We start from the raw sequence: 17,453 nt of genomic DNA, 5'->3' as shown, positions 1-17,453 counted from the left end.
GAATCTTTCTCCGAGTGTCACAGTATGAGCACATGTTCATCTAACACTCATTGGTGTTCACTTTGATCCCTGTGACAAGGGGCTGCCCATTACCTATCTATTGGTTCACGTCTCTATTATTTCGTAACTTTCCCCTGGCAATATATAGTCATTTTGTGAGGAGACACTTCAAGAGATGTAAACATCCTACTACTTCATCAAAGATTCTAAGACCAGAATTTTTAAAAAGATTTTATTTATTTTATATGACAGGTAGAGATACAGACAGTAGAGAGATCGAGAGAAGGAGAGAGAGAGAGAAAGAGAGAGAGAGAGAGAGAGAGAGAGAGAGAGAGATGTGTTTCCTCTGGTGGTTCACACCTCAAAGGGCTGCAATGGCTAGAGCTTTGCCAGTTACAAGCCATGAGCCAGGTGCTTCTTCCCGGTCTCCCACATCCACTCCAAATCATTGCTATGGCCATACCTGAGCTGATCTGAATACAGGAGCTTCCCCGTGTGTCCCACATGGGTTCAGGGGCCCAAGCACTTGGGCCATCGTCTGCGACCTTCCCTGGCCATAGCAGAGAGCTGGAAGGAAGTGGAGCAACTGGGACTGAAACAAGCACCCATATGTGATGCCAGAGTCGCAGGTGGAATATTAACCTACTGTACCATAGTGACAGCCTCTGGATTTTGACTAAATGATGCAGAGTGAAATTGGGTGTGCAGAGATGAGACCCCAGTGTCTGTTGCATAAAGAGGTCTGCAGTTGCCAGAGACAGAGCCAGAAAACCTGACTGGCCCTTTGGCACATTCAGTTCCCTTTCCCCAACCATCATTCTGCCCCCAAGATGATGTTAATGTCATAATGACTGTGACTGACTCACACCCCTCGCAACTTTCCATCCACCACAGAAGAGAATCCAAGCGCCTGAACGTAGCCCAGTAGGAAATATCAGTTTGTTCCATCTTCCCAGGAGCATCTCCCATCTCTTCCCTTTGCACTTTGCAAAATTGCAGTGAGACCATGCTCTTGTGATTCTGTTCTTTGGGGAGAGGTGTTTGATGCACCGAGAAAGACCATTCCTCTACTCATTTTCCTGGTCAGCCTAGCACAGATATGTACCTGCAGTGCAATTTTCTCTGCTATCCCTATACTTGGTAAATCAAATTAGTGGATTTTGACCCTGCTGAGTAAGAAAATATGTGATTTCTCATTAGATGTTTCATCCCTACTGGACCCTTGATTACCCTGGCATTTGATCAATATTACTCTGGGGTTTCTGGTCGGTTGTTTTAGATGAGATGAGTGATGAAGTTGGTGGTCTTTGAGCAAAGAACGTTTCCCTTGCTACTCTGGCTGGGTCTCCTGTAGTCAGTGGAAGGTCTGAGTTGAAAACCAAGAAGGAGACTGTGCAGCAGGCAGCTCAGCATTCTCATGGACGACTTCAGCCCTTCCTGGCTCATCAGCAGGACACTAGACAAGGCCTGCAGCCTTGGCCTTCCTGAGTTCTGAGCCTCCTGGTGTACCCTGCAGATTTTGGACACATCAGGCCTCATAATGGCATGGTTCAATTTCCTGTACTCAACCACATTTATCTGTGTTGTCTCAAATAGAATAGTGGTTCCTGTGGATCCTGAGGTCAGGAGAAAAGGAGTGTGGAAAATAGGTCAGAGGTTTCAAATGTGTAGTGAGTGAAATTTTTTACTTCTTTTTTTTTAACTTTTATTTGATGAATATAAATTTCCAAAGTACAGCTTATGGATTACAATGGCTTGCTCCCGCCATAACTCCCCTCCCACCCGCAACCCTCCCCTTTCCTTCTCCCTCCCCCCTTCCATTCACATCAAGATTCATTTTCAATTCTCTTTATATACAGAAGATCAGTTTAGCATATATTAAGTAAAGATTTCAACAGTTTGCACCCACATAGAAACACAAAGTGAAATATACTGTTTGAGTACTAGCTATAGCATTAAATCACAATGTATAGCATATTAAGTACAGAGATCCTACATAAGGAGTAAGTGCACAGTGACTCCTGTTGTTGACTTAACAATTTGACACTCTTGTTTATGGCATCAGTAATCACCCTAGGCTCTTCTCATGAGCTGCCAAGGCTATGGAAGCCTTTTGAGTTCACCAACTCTGATCATATTTAGACAAGGTCATAGTCAAAGTGGAAGTTCTCTCCTCCCTTCAGAGAAAGGTACCTCCTTCTTTGATGACCTGTTCTTTTCACTGGGATCTCACTCGTGGAGATCTTTCATTTAGGTTTTTTTTTCTTGCCAGAGTGTCTTGGCTTTCCATGCCTGAAATACTCTCATGGACTTTTCAGCCAGATCCGCGTGCCTTAAGGGCTGATTCTGAGGCCAGAGTGCTGTTTAGGACATCTGCCATTCTATGGGTCTGCTGTGTATCTCACTTCCCATGTTGGATCGTTCTCTCCCTTTTTTATTCTATCAGGTAGTATTTGCAGACACTAGTCTTGTTTATGTGCTCTCTTTGGCTCTTAGTCCTATAATTATGATTAATTGTGAACAGATATTGATTACTGGGAATAGTGCGATGGCATTGGTACATGCCACCTTGATGGGATTGAATTGGAATCCCCTGGTATGTTTCTAACTCTACTGTAGGAGGTAAGTCAGCATGAGCATGTCCCGAATTGCACATCTCTTCCCTCTCTTATTCCCACTCTTATATTTAACAGTGATCACTTTTCAATTAAGTTTCAACACTTGAGAATAACTGTGTATTGATTACAGTATTCAACCAAAAGTATTAAGTAGAACAAATAAACAAAAAAATACTAAGAGGGATAACGTATTAAGTTGTTCATCAACAGTCAGGGCAAGGGCTGATCAAGTCACCGTTTCTCATAATGTTCATTTCACTTTAACAGGTTGCCTTTTTGGTGCTCAGTTAGTTGTCACTGATCAGGGAGAACATATGGTATTTGTCTCTTTGGGACTGGCTAATTTCACTCAGCATAATGCTTTCCAAATTCCTAACAGGGATCACTTTCCAGTTAAAATTTAAACACCTAAGAATAATTGTGTGATAATTAGAGTTGAACCAATAGTACAAGAACAAAAAAATACTAAAATGGGTAAAGTATTACATTGTACATCAACAGTCAGGACAAGAGCTGATCACGTCACTGTTTCTCATAGTGTCAATTTCACTTAAACAAGTTTCCCCTTTGGTGCTCAGTTAGTTGTCGCCAATCAGGGAGAACATATGATATTTGTCCCTTTGAGACTGCCTTAATTCACTCAGCATGATGTTTTCCAAATTCCTCCATCTTGTTGCAAATGACCAGATTTCATTTTTTTGACTGCTGTATAGTATTCTATAGAGTACATGTCCCATAATTTCTTTTTTTTTCTGTTTTCAAAACATTTTTTAAATAAAAGTTAAAAAAAAACATTTTTATTATCATCTATGCTCTTGAGGTTATTCACATTGATTTTTTTAAATTTTATTTAATGAATATAAATTTCCAAAGTACGGCTTATGAATTACAATGGCTTCCCCCCCATACTGTCCCTCCCACCCGCAACCCTCCCCTTTCCCACTCCCTCTCTCCTTCCATTCACATCAAGATTCATTTTCGATTCTCTTAATATACAGAAGATCAGTTTAGTATGCATTAAGTAAAGATTTCAACATTTTGCACCCCACACAGAAACATAAAGTGAAAAACAATAGATGATTTTTTAAATGATGATGAAATCAGATCAGACCTATTGTCATGTTTAATCCAGTAAGAGCCAAGTTGGGAATTGATAATTTCTTTTTTCTTTTTTTCTTTTTTTTTTAACAGAAGATCAGTTTAGTATACATTAAATAAAGATTTCAACAGTTTGCACCCACATAGAAACACAAAGTGAAATATACTGTTTGAGTACTCGTTATAGCATTAAATCTCAATGTACAGCACATTAAGGACAGAGATCCTACATGAGGAGTAAGTGCACAGTGACTCCTGTTGTTGACTTTACAAATTGACACTCCTGTCTATGGCATCAGTAATCTCCCTATGCTCCAGTCATGAGTTTCCAAGGCTATGGAAGCCTTTTGAGTTCTCCGACTCTTATCTTGTTTAGACAAGGTCATAGTCAAAGTGGAGGTTCTCTCCTCCCTTCAGAGAAAGTACCTCCTTCTTTGAAGACCTGTTCTTTCCACTGGGATCTCACTCACAGAGATCTTTCATTTAGGGTTTGTTTGTTTTTTTTGTTTTTTTTTTTTTTTTTTTTTTTTTTTTTTTTTTTTTTTTGCCAGAGTGTCTTGGCTTTCCATGCCTGAAATACTCTCATGGGCTTTTCAGCCAGATCCGAATGCCTTTAGGGCTGATTCTGAGGCCAGAGTGCTGTTTAGGACATCTGCCATTCTATGAGTCTGCTGAGTATCTCGCTTCCCATGTTGGATCACTCTCCCCTTTATTTATTCTATCAGTTAGTATAGCAGGTACTAGACTTGTTTATGTGCTCCCTTTGACTCTTAGTCCTTTCATTATGATCAATTGTGAACTGAAATTGATCACTTGGACTAGTGAGATGGCATTGGTACATGCCACCTTGATGGGATTGAATTGGAATCCCCTGGTATGTTTCTAACTCTACCATTTGGGGCAAGTCAGCCCGAGCATGCCCCAAATTATACATCTCTTCCCTCTCTTATTCCCACTCTTATGTTTAACAGGGATCACATTTCAGTTAATTTTCAACACTTAAGAATAACTGTGTATTAATTACAGAATTAAACCAGTCATATTAAGTAGAACAAACAAAAAAAATACTAAGAGGAATAATGTATTAAGTTGTTCATCAACAGTCAGGGCAAGGGCTGATCAAGTCACCATTTCTCATAGTGTCCATTTCACTTCAACAGGTTTCCTTTTTGGTGTTCAGTCAGTTGTCACCAATCAGGGAGGACATATGGTATTTGTCCCTTTGGGATTGGCTTATTTCACTCAGCATGATGTGTTCCAGATTCCTCCATTTTGTTGCAAATGACTGCATTTTGTTGTTTCTTACTGCGGTATAGTATTCTAAAGAGTACATATCCCATAATTTCTTTATCCAGTCTACCGTTGATGGGCATTTAGGTTGGTTCCAGGTCTTGGCTATTGTGAATTGAGCTGCAATAAACATTAGGGTGCAGACCGCTTTTTTGTTTGCCAATTTAAGTTCCTTTGGGTAAATTCCAAGGAGTGGGATGGCTGGGTCGAACGGTAGGGTTATCTTCAGGTTTCTGAGGAATCTCCAGACTGACTTCCATAGTGGCTTGACCAGTTTGCATTCCCACCAACAGTGGGTTAGTGTCCCTTTTCCCCCACATCCTCTCCAGCATCTATTGTTGGTAGATTTCTGAATGTGAGCCATTCTAACCGGGGTGAGGTGAAACCTCATTGTGCTTTTGATTTGCATTTCCCTGATTGCTAGTGATCCTGAACATTTTTTCATGTGTCTGTTAGATGTTTGGATTTCCTCTTTTGAAAAATGTCTATTGAGGTCCTTGGCCCATCTCTTAAGTGGGTTGTTTGTTTTGATGTTTTGGAGTTTCTTGATTTCTTTGTAGATTCTGGTTATCAACCCTTTATCTGTTGCATAGTTTGCAAATATTTTTTCCCATTCTGTCGGTTGCATCTTCACTTTCCTGACTGTTTCTTTTGAAGTAAAGAAACTTCTCAATTTGATGCAATCCCAAATGTTAATTTTGGTTTTGACTTCCTGTGCTTCTGGGGTATTTTCCAAGAAGTCTTTGCCGGTACCTATATCTTGCAGGGTTTTTCCAATGCTCTCTACTAATTTGATGGTGTCGGGTCGTAGATTTAAGTCTTTAATCCATGTTGAGTGAATTTTTGTGTAAGGTGAATGGTAGGGGTCTTGCTTCATGATTCTGCACATGGAAATCCAATTTTCCCAGCACCATTTATTGAATAGACTGTCCTTACTCCAGGGATTGGTTTTGTGTCCTTGATCAAATATGACTTGGCTGTAGCTGTTTGGATTTATTTCTGGTGTTTTAATTCTGTTCCATTGGTCTATCCATCTGTTTCTGTACCAGTACCATGCTGTTTTGATAACAACTGCCCTGTAGTATGTCCTGAAATCTGGTATTGTGATGCCTCCAGCTTTGTTTTTGTTGTACAAGATTGCTTTAGCTATTTGAGGTCACCTGTGTCTCCATATGAATTTCAGCATCGTTTTTTCCGGATCTGAGAAGAAGGTGTTTGGTATCTTGATTTGTATAGCATTGAATCTGTAAATTGCTTTTGGGAGAATGGACATTTTGATGATATTGATTCTTCCAATCCATGAACATGGAAGATTTTCCATTTTTTGGTATCCTCTTCTATTTCTTTCTTTAAGGTTTTGTAATTTTCATTGTAGAGATCTATAACGTCCTTGGTTAAGTTTATTCCAAGGTATTTGATTTTTTTTTAGCTATTGTGAATGGGATTGATCATAGAGGTTCTTCCTCAGCCATGGTATTGCCTGTGTATACAAAGGCTGTTGATTTTTGTGCATTGATTTTATACCCTGCTACTTTGCCAAACTCTTCTATGAGTTCCAATAGTCTCTTAGTAGAGTACTTTGGGTCCCCTAAATAAAGAATCATATCATCTGCAAAGAGGGATAGTTTGAGTTCTTCCTTCCCAATTTGTATCCCTTTAATTTCTTTTTCTTGCCTAATAGCTCTGGCTAGAACTTCCAGAACTATATTGAATAGCAGTGGTGAGAGTGGGCATCTCTGTCTGGTACCAGATCTCAGTGGAAATGCTTCCAACTTTTCCCCATTCAATAGGATGCTGGCTGTGGGTTTTTCATAAATTTCTTTGATTGTATTGAGGAATGTTTCTTCCATACCCAGTTTGCTGAGAGTTTTCATCATGAAAGGGTGTTGTATTTTATCAAATGCTTTCTCTGCGTCTATTGAGATAATCATATGGTTTTTCTTTTGCAGTCTGTTAATGTGGTTAATCACATTGATTGTTTTACAAATGTTGAACCATCCCTGCATACCAGGGATAAATCCCACTTGGTCTGGATGGATGATCTTTCTGATGTGTTGTTGCATTCTATTGGCCAGAAATTTATTGAGGATTTTTGCATCTATGTTCATCAGGGATATTGGTCTGTTATTCTCTTTTAATGCTGCATCTTTTTCTGGCTTAGGAATTAAGGTGATGCTGCCTTCATAGAAAGAATTTGGGAGGATTCCCTCTTTTTTGATTGTTCTGAATAGTTTGAGAAGAATTGGAGTTAGTTCTTCTTTAAAGGTCTGGTAGAATTCAGCAGTGAATCCGTCTGGTCCTGGGCTTTTCTTTGTTGGGAGGGCCTTTATTATGTATCAATTTCTGTCTCAGTTATGGGTCTGTTTAGGTTTTCTATGTCTTCCTGGTTCAATTTAGGTGGGTTGCATGTGTCCAGGAATCTATCCATTTCTGATAGGTTTTCCTGTTTGCTGGCATACAGGTCCTTGTAGTAATTTCTGAGGATTCTTTTTATTTCTGTGGTGTCTGTTGTTACATTTCCTTTTTCATCTCTGATTTTATTGATTTGTGTCTTTTCTTTTTTTAGTTAGTTGGGCCAATGGGGTGTCAATTTTGTTTATTTTTTCAAAAAACCAACTCCTCGTTTGCCTGATATTTCTAATGTTGTTTTGGATTCAATCCTGTTGATTTCTTCTCTGATTTTAATTATTTCTCTTCTCCTACTAGATTTGGGTCTGGTTTGCTGCAGATTTTCTAGATCCTTGAGATGCAGTGAAAGCTCATCTGTTTGGTGCCTTTCCAATTTCTTGATGTAGGCACCTATTGATATAAACTTTACTCTTAACACTGCTTTTGCTGTATCCCATAAGTTTTGGTATGTTGTGCTGTTATCCTCATTTACTTCCAGAAAATTTTTATTTGTCTTTTAATTTTTTTTATGGCCAAGTGTTCATTCATGAGCATGTTGTTCAATCTCCATGTGTTTGCATAGGCTCTAGGGATTCCTGAGTTGCTAATCTCCAACTTCATTCTGCTGTGGTCTGAGAAGCTGCATGGTATGATTCTAATTCTTTTGAATTTGCTGAGACTTGCTTTATGGCCTAGTATGTGGTCAATCCTGGAGAAGGTTCCATGTAATGCTGAGAAGAATGTAAATGCTTTCTGTGTAGGATGAAAAGTTCTGGATATATCTGTTACATCCATTTGGGCTACAGTGTCATTTAAATCTACTGTCTCCTTGTTGATCTTCTGTCCTGTTGATCTGTAATCTATGAGAGTGGGCTATTGACGGCTCCCAGTACTATTGTATTGGGGTCTAAGTCTCCCTTTAAGTCCCTTAACAAATATTTTAAATAAACCGGTGCCCTGTAATTAGGTGCATATACATTGATAATCATTTTATCTTCCTGTTGAATTGATCCCTTAATCATTATATAGTGCCCCTCTTTGTCTCTCCTAACAGTTTTTGTGGTAAAGTTTATGTTGTCTGATATTAAGATGGCTATGCCCGCTCTTTTTTCATTTCTGTTGGCATCGTATATCTTTTTCCAGCCTTTCATTTTCAGTCTGTATGGATCTTTATTGGAAAGATGTGTTTCTTGTAAGCAGCAAATAGATGGGTTTTGTTCCTTTACCCAATGAGCCAATCGGTGTCTTTTAACTGGACAGTTCAGGCCACTAACGTTCAATGTGACTATTGATAAGTAGTAGCTTTGCCTTGCCATTTGCCAAAGATATTTTCTGATACATGTTTTGAACGTCCTGTGATCTTTTGGTGTGAGATTTCCTTCATTTACCGTCTTTCATATTGATGACCGTGTTTCTGTGTTTCTGTGTGTAACACATCTTTAACCATCTTTTGCAGGGCTGGACGAGTGGCGACAAATTCTTTCAATTTCTGTTTGTTGTGGAAGGTCTTTATTTCACCTTCATTCACAAATGAGAGCTTTGCAGGATATAATATTCTGGGCTGGTAGTTTTTCTCTCTTAGTACCTGTGCTATGTCTCGCCATTCCCTCCTAGCTTGTAGGGTTTCTGATGAGAAGTCTGCTGTGAGTCTGATTGGAGATCCTCTGAGAGTAATATGACGTTTCTCTCTTGCACATTTTAGGATCTTTTCTTTATGTTTCACTGTAGTGAATTTAATTACAACGTATCATGGTGAGGATCTCTTTTGGTCATGTTTATTAGGGGTTCTATGAGCTTCCTGTACTGGGATGTCTCTGTCCTTCTCCAAACCTGGAAAGTTCTCTGCTAGTATCTCGCTAAAAAGGCCTTCTAATCCTTTCTCCCTCTCCATGCCTTCAGGAACTCCTAGAACCCGAATGATGGGTTTTTTTAATAGTATCCTAAAGATTCCTGACAATATTTTTTAGATTTCTAATTTCTTCTTCTTTTCTTTGGTTTGATTGTATATTTTCCTGTGCTCTGTCTTCTAAGTCCGATATTCTCTCTTCTGCTTCACCCATTCTGTTTTTAAGGCTCTCTAATGTGTTTGTCATTTGATCTATTGAATTCTTCATTTCATTATGATTTCTCGTCACTATCACAGTTTCATTTTCTACTAGTTGTTTCATTTCATTTTGATTCCTCCTTAATATTTCATTTTCATAAGAGAGATTTTTTATCTTGTCCATTAAGGATTTCTGTAGTTCGAGAATTTGTTTTTGAGAACTTCTAAATGTTCTTATCATAAATTTTTTGAGATCCGCTTCTTGCATTTCTTCTATCCCATCATCTTCATAATCTTGAATTGGGGTGTCTATTTCATTTGGGGGGTGTCATAGTGTCTTCCTTGTTCTTGTTACCTCGGCTTTTGCATTTGTTTGGCATATTGGAGATTTTCTTTGGTTTTTTCTTGATATACTGTGATTCTACATTAAGAAGACTGTCTGCTTTGATGGATCCTTAGAGGCTGTAATGGGTGTGGCCAGAGAGCTCTGGTTCTACAGGGTTAAGGGTGTGCCAAAGGTGATTCACCCTGATTGTTCTCTTGCTCTCTCTCTCTCTCTCTCTCTCGACTCAGTTGGGAAGTAATTCCACAAGCTGAGTGGAATTGAGAGTAGTTGATGTATGAAATCTGGCCCCTGTGGGTATTCGTTTGCTTACCAGAGTCAGGTTTTTCTGCTTGGCTAATGAGGGGCACCCGCTTTACATATGCAAAATAGCACGCACCGCTTTACTTATGAAAAATGGCGCCTGTCCTTTGTCTTGCTCGGCTTTGTAAGGTGAGTGGACAGAGAGGCTAAATGTCCGTGCAGGTTCCCCTTATTTATTCGATTTTTTTCTCTCCTCCAGCCAGCCTGGTGAACTTTCCCTAATGGGGTTTCAGGCCTCGTTCTCTGCAGGCTCTTTCTGCCTTTCCCCGCCAATGTCTTGGGTTACCGAGAGGTTTTGTCTCACCTCCCCTTCCAGTGCTGGCATGCAGACTCTGCAGCTCCGGCGGGTCCGGAGGGTCCTGAGGGTCCTGCGGCTCCGCTTCCATGCACTGGGCGACCTTGCTCTCCTCATAGGTCCTCTGAGTCACAGCCACTAGATCTGGAAGAGTTTCCTCTGCAATTTCTCCCTGCTCCTTTTCCTGAGGCTACCGTAACTCCACTTTTATTAAACTATCTTTTCCTGGACTATCGATGCACGCCCTCACTATTCCGCCCGTAGTGAGTGAAATGAGTAAGTCTGAGGCAAACAGGATGACTACAGCTAATAGTACTCTATACTGGAAATGTGTTAGTAGTGCAACTTTTAGCTGCTTTAGTGGTGCACACACTGGAAAATACAACTACACAAATGATGCATATGTGAGTTTGTTTGACTCTAGTCATTAGTTCACCTTTACAGCCATATCAAAATATATTGTGCAATTAAAACCTGTACAGTAAAAGCACTGGAAAAGTAATTTATGTACAAGAACTAGAAATTTTAAGGTATGATATTGAAATTAAATTAACACAGTCAAGAAGACAAAAACCTACGTGTTGTTAGGATGAACAGAAAGAAGGCTGGAGTGCCCTGAGCTGTTACAGAAAGGAGAGCCTCGTGTCCAATGAGAAGGTGCAGTGTTCTGCTCTACCTCAGTCCTGCATACCAGAGTGCTGTGGTTAGATTCAGCCCTTGCTTTCATTTTATAAAACCTGTGAGTTAATGCACAGTCTGCATTAACTACACCTTGCTTTCTCCTTTATTCCTTGTAAAACATTCCTGTCCGGCCGCACCAGAAGGATGTAGCACTTGGGGGCAAAGATGCAGCCCAGGAGTCCCGCACTGGAGGCCAAGATGGAGAAGACCTCCACAGCCACCATGACCTTCCCCTTGGTGCTATTATACACAGGAATGAAGGTCACCCACACACTGCAGAACACCAGCATGCTGAATGTCAAGTATTTGGCTTCATTGAATGTATCAGGCAGACTCCTGGCCAAGAAAGCCACTGAGAAACTGCCCAGAGCCAGGGACCCAGGTATCCCAGCACGAGGTAGAAGAGAGTGGCAGAGCCCTTGTTGCACAGGACCAGGAGCTGCTGAGGCTCAGCATGTGTGTCTGTGTCAATGAAGGGAGGACACGTTCCCAGCCAGATTCCACAGAGCATCACTTGGAGGAGGGAGCAGATGGGAATGACAGAGTTGGGTGTGCCTGACACCAACCACTGCCTCATCCTCTTCCCTGGTGCTGTGGCCTTGAAAGCCAGGACCACGGTGATGGTTTTAGCCAAGACGGTGGACACAGCCACTGTGAACACGATGGCAAACGTGGTCTGCTGGAGGATGCAGGTGGCTGTGTTGGGACGGCCAAGGAAAAGCAGGGAGCAGAGGAAGCACAGACACAGGGAGGTGAGCAGGGTGTAGCTGAGGTTGTGGTTATTGGCCTTGACTAGGGGAGTGTTTCTGTGCTTCACAAACACCCCAAGTACCAGAGCAGTGAGCACAGAGAAGCCAAGAGCCAGCCCGGCCAGTGCTGCTCCTAACGGGTCTTCATAGGCCAGGAACACCACGACCTTGGGCAGGCACCGATCTCGTGCAGGATTTGGGTACGGTCGTCTAGACAGCGCACACACTGCTCCACATCTGGGGAGACAAGCAGGGCATTATTTGGCTGGCAGTGGTTCTCAGCATTCACTCAGCACAGTCACGGAAAATATTCATATTTATCTCTGTTGCCATAATAGACACCAACCTGAGATTATTACATGGAGTATGTTTTCATGTCATTTCCACCCCCTCTTCTTTTTTCTCTCTTTTCTTTTTCTCTCTCTCACTCTCTCTTTCTCCCCCCCCTCTCTGACTTCCTTTTTCTCTCTCTCATTGAGCACATGCGTGTACTCTCTCTCTCCCTTGCTTGGTAATAGCAATAATATTCCCTTTTCCCCTTTGTGATTAGCTTTTATGTTCAAAGTGTAGTTTTCTGTATCACAACAAAACCTTCATCTATACCTATGTTGCTCAATGACCATGAGTAAGTCTGGAAATCTTATGCACACATGATGACTACAGCTTATAATACTCTATACTGGAAATGTGTTAGTAGAGTAACTTTTAGCTTCTTTTGTGGTGTACACACAGGAAAACACAACTAACATATGATGCATATCTGAAACCCCACAGATAAATTATGATATTCACGATAACTATAAAACATTTCAGAATATGAATACAGAGGTCATAGGAGTGTCAAAAGGCAAAGAAAGAAACACTGTCTCAGCAATAACATACATTTTCACACGTGACAGTCAATGTTCCCACTCTGAATGTGGTCTGGAATCCAGTCCTCTTGCTATCCTTCCATTCAAACTTCTGAACACTTTGTCAACTCCCAGTGTCTGTTAGAATGTCACAGTGGACACCTTACAGATGACAGGAACTGATAACATTTAATTTTGAGTCTTCTTGTCACTAAATAGAGTATCATTTTAGCAGTTCATTCCTGTTTCACTCGCTTCCATTTCATCAATTCTTTTATAGGCATTAGCAAATTTTGGTAACCTTCATTTCAACTTGAAGTTACTATAGGAATGTCTTGGTGTCGGCGGAATCATTGCTTTCTGCTATAATTAATATCAAGTGTATTTCTTGCATAAATTGAAACTCTTACTTACTATACTGATTAGCTACCTGGCAACCTTACTGACGTCAAATATTAATTTAATGGTACTTAATTATAAGGCAGAGAGAGAGATGACTAGAGACACAGAAATGGGAAGAGATATAAAATAAGGAGGGAGAGAGATTTGCCCTCTGCTGGTTCATTAACCATAGACTGACATTGCCAAGGACAGGCCAGGCCGAAGTCAGGAACCTAGAAGTGAATTCAGATCTCTCAGATGGGTGGCAGGGATCTGAGTACTCAAGTAATTATCTACTTCTTTCCGGGGCATGCATGATAGGAAGCGGGGGTGGGGGGATAGCCTGTGCCAGAGCTGGTCAAGCTGCTGCCCACAATGCTGGCATGCTCTATGCCTGTACCAGTGCCAGCTGCTCCACTTCCAATGCAGCTACCAGCTAATGTGCCTGGAATATCAGAAGAAGAGGACTCAAGTATTGGGCCCCTGGCACCTGCATGGGAGACCTGGATGGAGTTCCAGCCTCCTGGCTTCAGCATGACCCAGTCCTGGCCCTTATGGAGTGAATCAATGAATGGAAGACTTCTTTCTATGTCTCTCCCTCTCCCTCTCTCTCTGCAACTCTGCTTTTCCAGTAGATAAAGAAATTTGAAACACGCACTGCAGCACAGAGCTGGCATGGAAGTGGAAGAGATGAGACTGGAACCAAGCATTCTGGTAGAAATGCACACATGTCAACATGAGTTAGCAGCTGTGCCCAACTCCCACTGGAGGTCTCTCTCTTTTAGGGTACTTCTTTCATTTAGACTATTTTCCCATGGCCAATCCCTATGTCCTGATTTCTAGCTGTGGACACTGGGAGAGTAAGCAGTCTCTCCCACACTCTGTTCCCTTTCAGGAAAGCTTGCATGTGTTCTGTGGTAAGTGCTGGCACCTGTTGTAGGGGAATAAAAGAATGCTGGGGTAGGCCGCTTAAAAAATAAATTAATAAAAACAGGGACCATTGTACCTGAGTGCCTACAGTCATGACTACACAGAGGCAAACAATGGGGTGAAACAGGCCAGAGTTTGGATTCACTTGCATCCCTCATGACCAATATGAGTGAGCAGGCAAAGGACAGTCAGGCTGAGATTGGTTCTCAGAAGCCTTCAAGTCCTCAACACATGATTTCACTACGCTCTTTCTCTCAAGACCCCAACAAATTTCAAATTTGCATCTCATGCTGTGCTTTCATGGTAGTCATAAGCCCAATTAAATTTAACTTAAATTAATGAAAACTACAGAGAATCTTCAATTCTGTACCTGTCTCATTAGAAATCTCATTCTCTGGACAAGGGGTACAGTCAAAGCAACAGGCAGCCTGTCCCTCCTGGTGGGTTTTCCTGAATCCTGGGCCACAGCTCTCACTGCACACAGAACGGGGAATCTAAAACAAATCAGAGAGTCTTGAGAAGTGTCATGATGGTTATCTGATTCTGTTCCCACTGTGCATTGTCAGAATTTCCAGGTGGACAAGAAATCGGCACACTCCATTCATGGCCTGGGCACTCTGTTTCAGCAGGTGACACTCAGTTATCCACAGGGAAACATTTTCTTGGACATTCAGTGGAAATCACCAGAGTAAGCAAAATGGCAGTGCAGAAGGGAAGTTGGCATGCACTTGTGTGCTGCTCTGCCATGCTCTCAGGACCTGCAGAATTCCCAGCATGGAGCTCTGTACTGAAGATCTCTCTGTAAGCACAAACTGGCATACTTTAGGAAAAGACTTATTTATTTATTGGAAAGGCACAGTTACAGGGAGAGAATGAGAGAGAGACACAGACAGACAGACATGTTCCATACTCTGGTTCACTCCCCAGACATTTGCAATGGCCAGAGCTGAACCGATCCAAAGTCAGGAGCCAGAGCTTCTTCCGGGTCCCCTACAAGGATCAGAAGCCCAAGCACTTAGGCCATCTTCTGCTGCGTGCCCAGGTGCATTATCAGGGAGCTGGATTGGAAAAGGAGCAGCAGGGACTTGAACTGACTCTCACGTGGAATGCCAGTGCTGCAAGTAGTACCTGTACCCCCTATGCCACAGTGCCAGCCACAAACCTGGTATTTCAACTGTGCAACTGACCTCTTTAAACTCCACATTCCACTCTATCATCTCCTCAGATATGGAAAGACGGTGACCATGTGGAGCCCGTGGTGAAAACTTTCCAACCTTCACCTGGAGGTGAAGGCCTTGAGGGAAATTCCAGTAGTTGAGAATGTCATAGTCTTTCCTAGAAACTCGTTCCTGATCCAGATTCACTTCATAACCAACACTGTTGTCAAATTTGATGTTCTTCAGAAAGGAGTTAAGCTTAAAAACAAAAAAAAAGCACCCTTACATAACAGTGTACTCAATTTAGATAGAGGAATCTCTGATTAGAGTCAAACTATTCAAGCTCATCAGAATTAATGCTTCAAATTGTTTCTGTTCAAAAAATTTTAAATTTATAATTATTCAAATGGGATAATACATTGATAGCACATGATTCAGGAGACTATGTATAAAGTACAATATATATTGTCTATTACAATACACGGTGTTATAGTGGAAATAGCCCAGAATTAAAATGATCCCTAACCTTTCCTATATTGCCGTCCTTAACTCCTAGAACCTCAGAATTGTGATTGTGTATGCCAACTGGCTTTTTGTGGAGAAAAAGAAGTTAAAATAATGTCATGGGGAGTGGAGCTCCTGAATGCAGTGTGGCTGGCATCCTCAGAAGTAGAGGAAGTCTGGACACAGTGCACACACAGGGAAGACCTTACAAAGACACAAAGGTAGTATAGCCATCTGGCAGTAGAGGAGGCAGACCTCAAAGAATTCAACCCTCCGGGCAACTTGGTCCAAGACTTCAGCTACCGGGACTGTGAGAAAAGGAATTTCTGTTCTTTAAACTGTTTAGTATACACTACTCATTAATATGATCACTGTACATGGTATTCAGAAACATGTCTATAATAAAGTCAAATACATCATCACCCACTTACTTAGAGCTTGGGTTGCCTTCTGTATAAACTGAGGTAATAACATTTACTGCCTAAAACACTTGCAGAATTCCTTATGGTCAGGCCTTGTTGATGCCTGGCGAATGTTGTCATCAACAGACTAGCTTCCCACCTTCTGTATGCCATCCTGTGTAAAATTCCTCAGTCCTGGAAGAGATCCAGATGTGGCACACTGAAAATGCCAGGGAACATCGGCCACATGTGTTACAGATTTTGTGACAACAGAGCTTTCTGTCATCCCATCATACCCTATAAGCAATTCATGATGTGGCTAAGTATGAGCAGGGTCTCTGTACTGTGATAGGTCCACAAGGACCAAGGAAAAGCTGCCTGGAGAAGATACAGTACCTGCCAGGGGTACACCATCAACCCATCTGCATTCCACATTGGCTGCACCTCTACCCGCTGAAGAAGCATTTCATGAAGGGTGTGGGCCACGGCGTACACGGCATTGTAGATGTGGTAACTCCCTTCAGACATGCTCATGTCAAAGACGTGCACTGGCAGATCCTCCAGAGAGGCATTTGCGGGACAGGCCTTGAACATATCAGAGTCGGACTTTGAAATCGAGCAGGGGAAATAGAGAAACCAAAATTTAGTGAGATAAAAGTTTTCTGGGTACTTGGAAGGATTCACTGTCTTGAGAAAATACTTGAAACCAGGGATTTCATCGTGGGAGTGTGAAAAACTCAAAGTCCCATGGAATGTGTCCATCATGATCTCATTCTCACTAGTGATGAAATCCCATTGCGATGTCGTGATCCACACTTTCCAAGTCACAAGGAGCCCGTGTCTTGAGAAACTCAGGCCCATAAATGAGTTCGTGTCACCATAAATGACCACCACATTTGCAGTTGATTCTAGGATTCTAAAGTGGTTGTGCCAATCAGATGGTGCATACGTCCTGTCTGTGACAGAGAGAATTTCCACAAAGGCCACACAGATCTCGTTCTTGTTCATTTCCTCTCTTATATCCCCCAGGAATTGAATGCCCCTGGTGTCCTCAGCGATGACCAACCCCACCCACGTCCAGTGGAAATGCAGCATCAAGGACACCATGCCCATGGCCAGAAATGATTCCCTGGGAGCCATCTGGTAGGTAAACTGATGATTTTCTCCCAGAATTTGATCAAAAGGACCATAGGTGAGCTAGAGTGAAAATGAAGATGTTGAGAACAAATGAGTTCTGTGGAAGCAAGACCTCAGAATGTATTGCAGGGAAGCACCACACTCCATGCACACCCTTGGCTCTGAGAAGATTTCACTCAGTTATTGAAAAATCTTGATTGGAGGAAGTGTTGGAAGTCAATAAATGGGATGTCACTCTCCCTGCAAAGGCTCTCTGGAAGACTGACAGAGCTTTGCAGCTCAG

At 41.7% G+C, this 17,453-nt stretch overlaps 1 pseudogene; it reads right to left on the bottom strand.

Moving 5' to 3' along the window:
- Positions 1-11,140: 11,140 nt before the first annotated feature.
- Positions 11,141-17,155, bottom strand: LOC149120696 (vomeronasal type-2 receptor 116-like; annotated as a pseudogene).
- Positions 17,156-17,453: the final 298 nt, after the last annotated feature.

This window comes from Oryctolagus cuniculus, chromosome 18, assembly GCF_051225735.1.
Source record: "Oryctolagus cuniculus isolate XC-2025 breed Fujian yellow rabbit chromosome 18, ASM5122573v1, whole genome shotgun sequence".
NCBI classification, from domain to species: domain Eukaryota; kingdom Metazoa; phylum Chordata; class Mammalia; order Lagomorpha; family Leporidae; genus Oryctolagus; species Oryctolagus cuniculus.
This window is presented reverse-complemented; position numbering and strand designations above follow the sequence as displayed.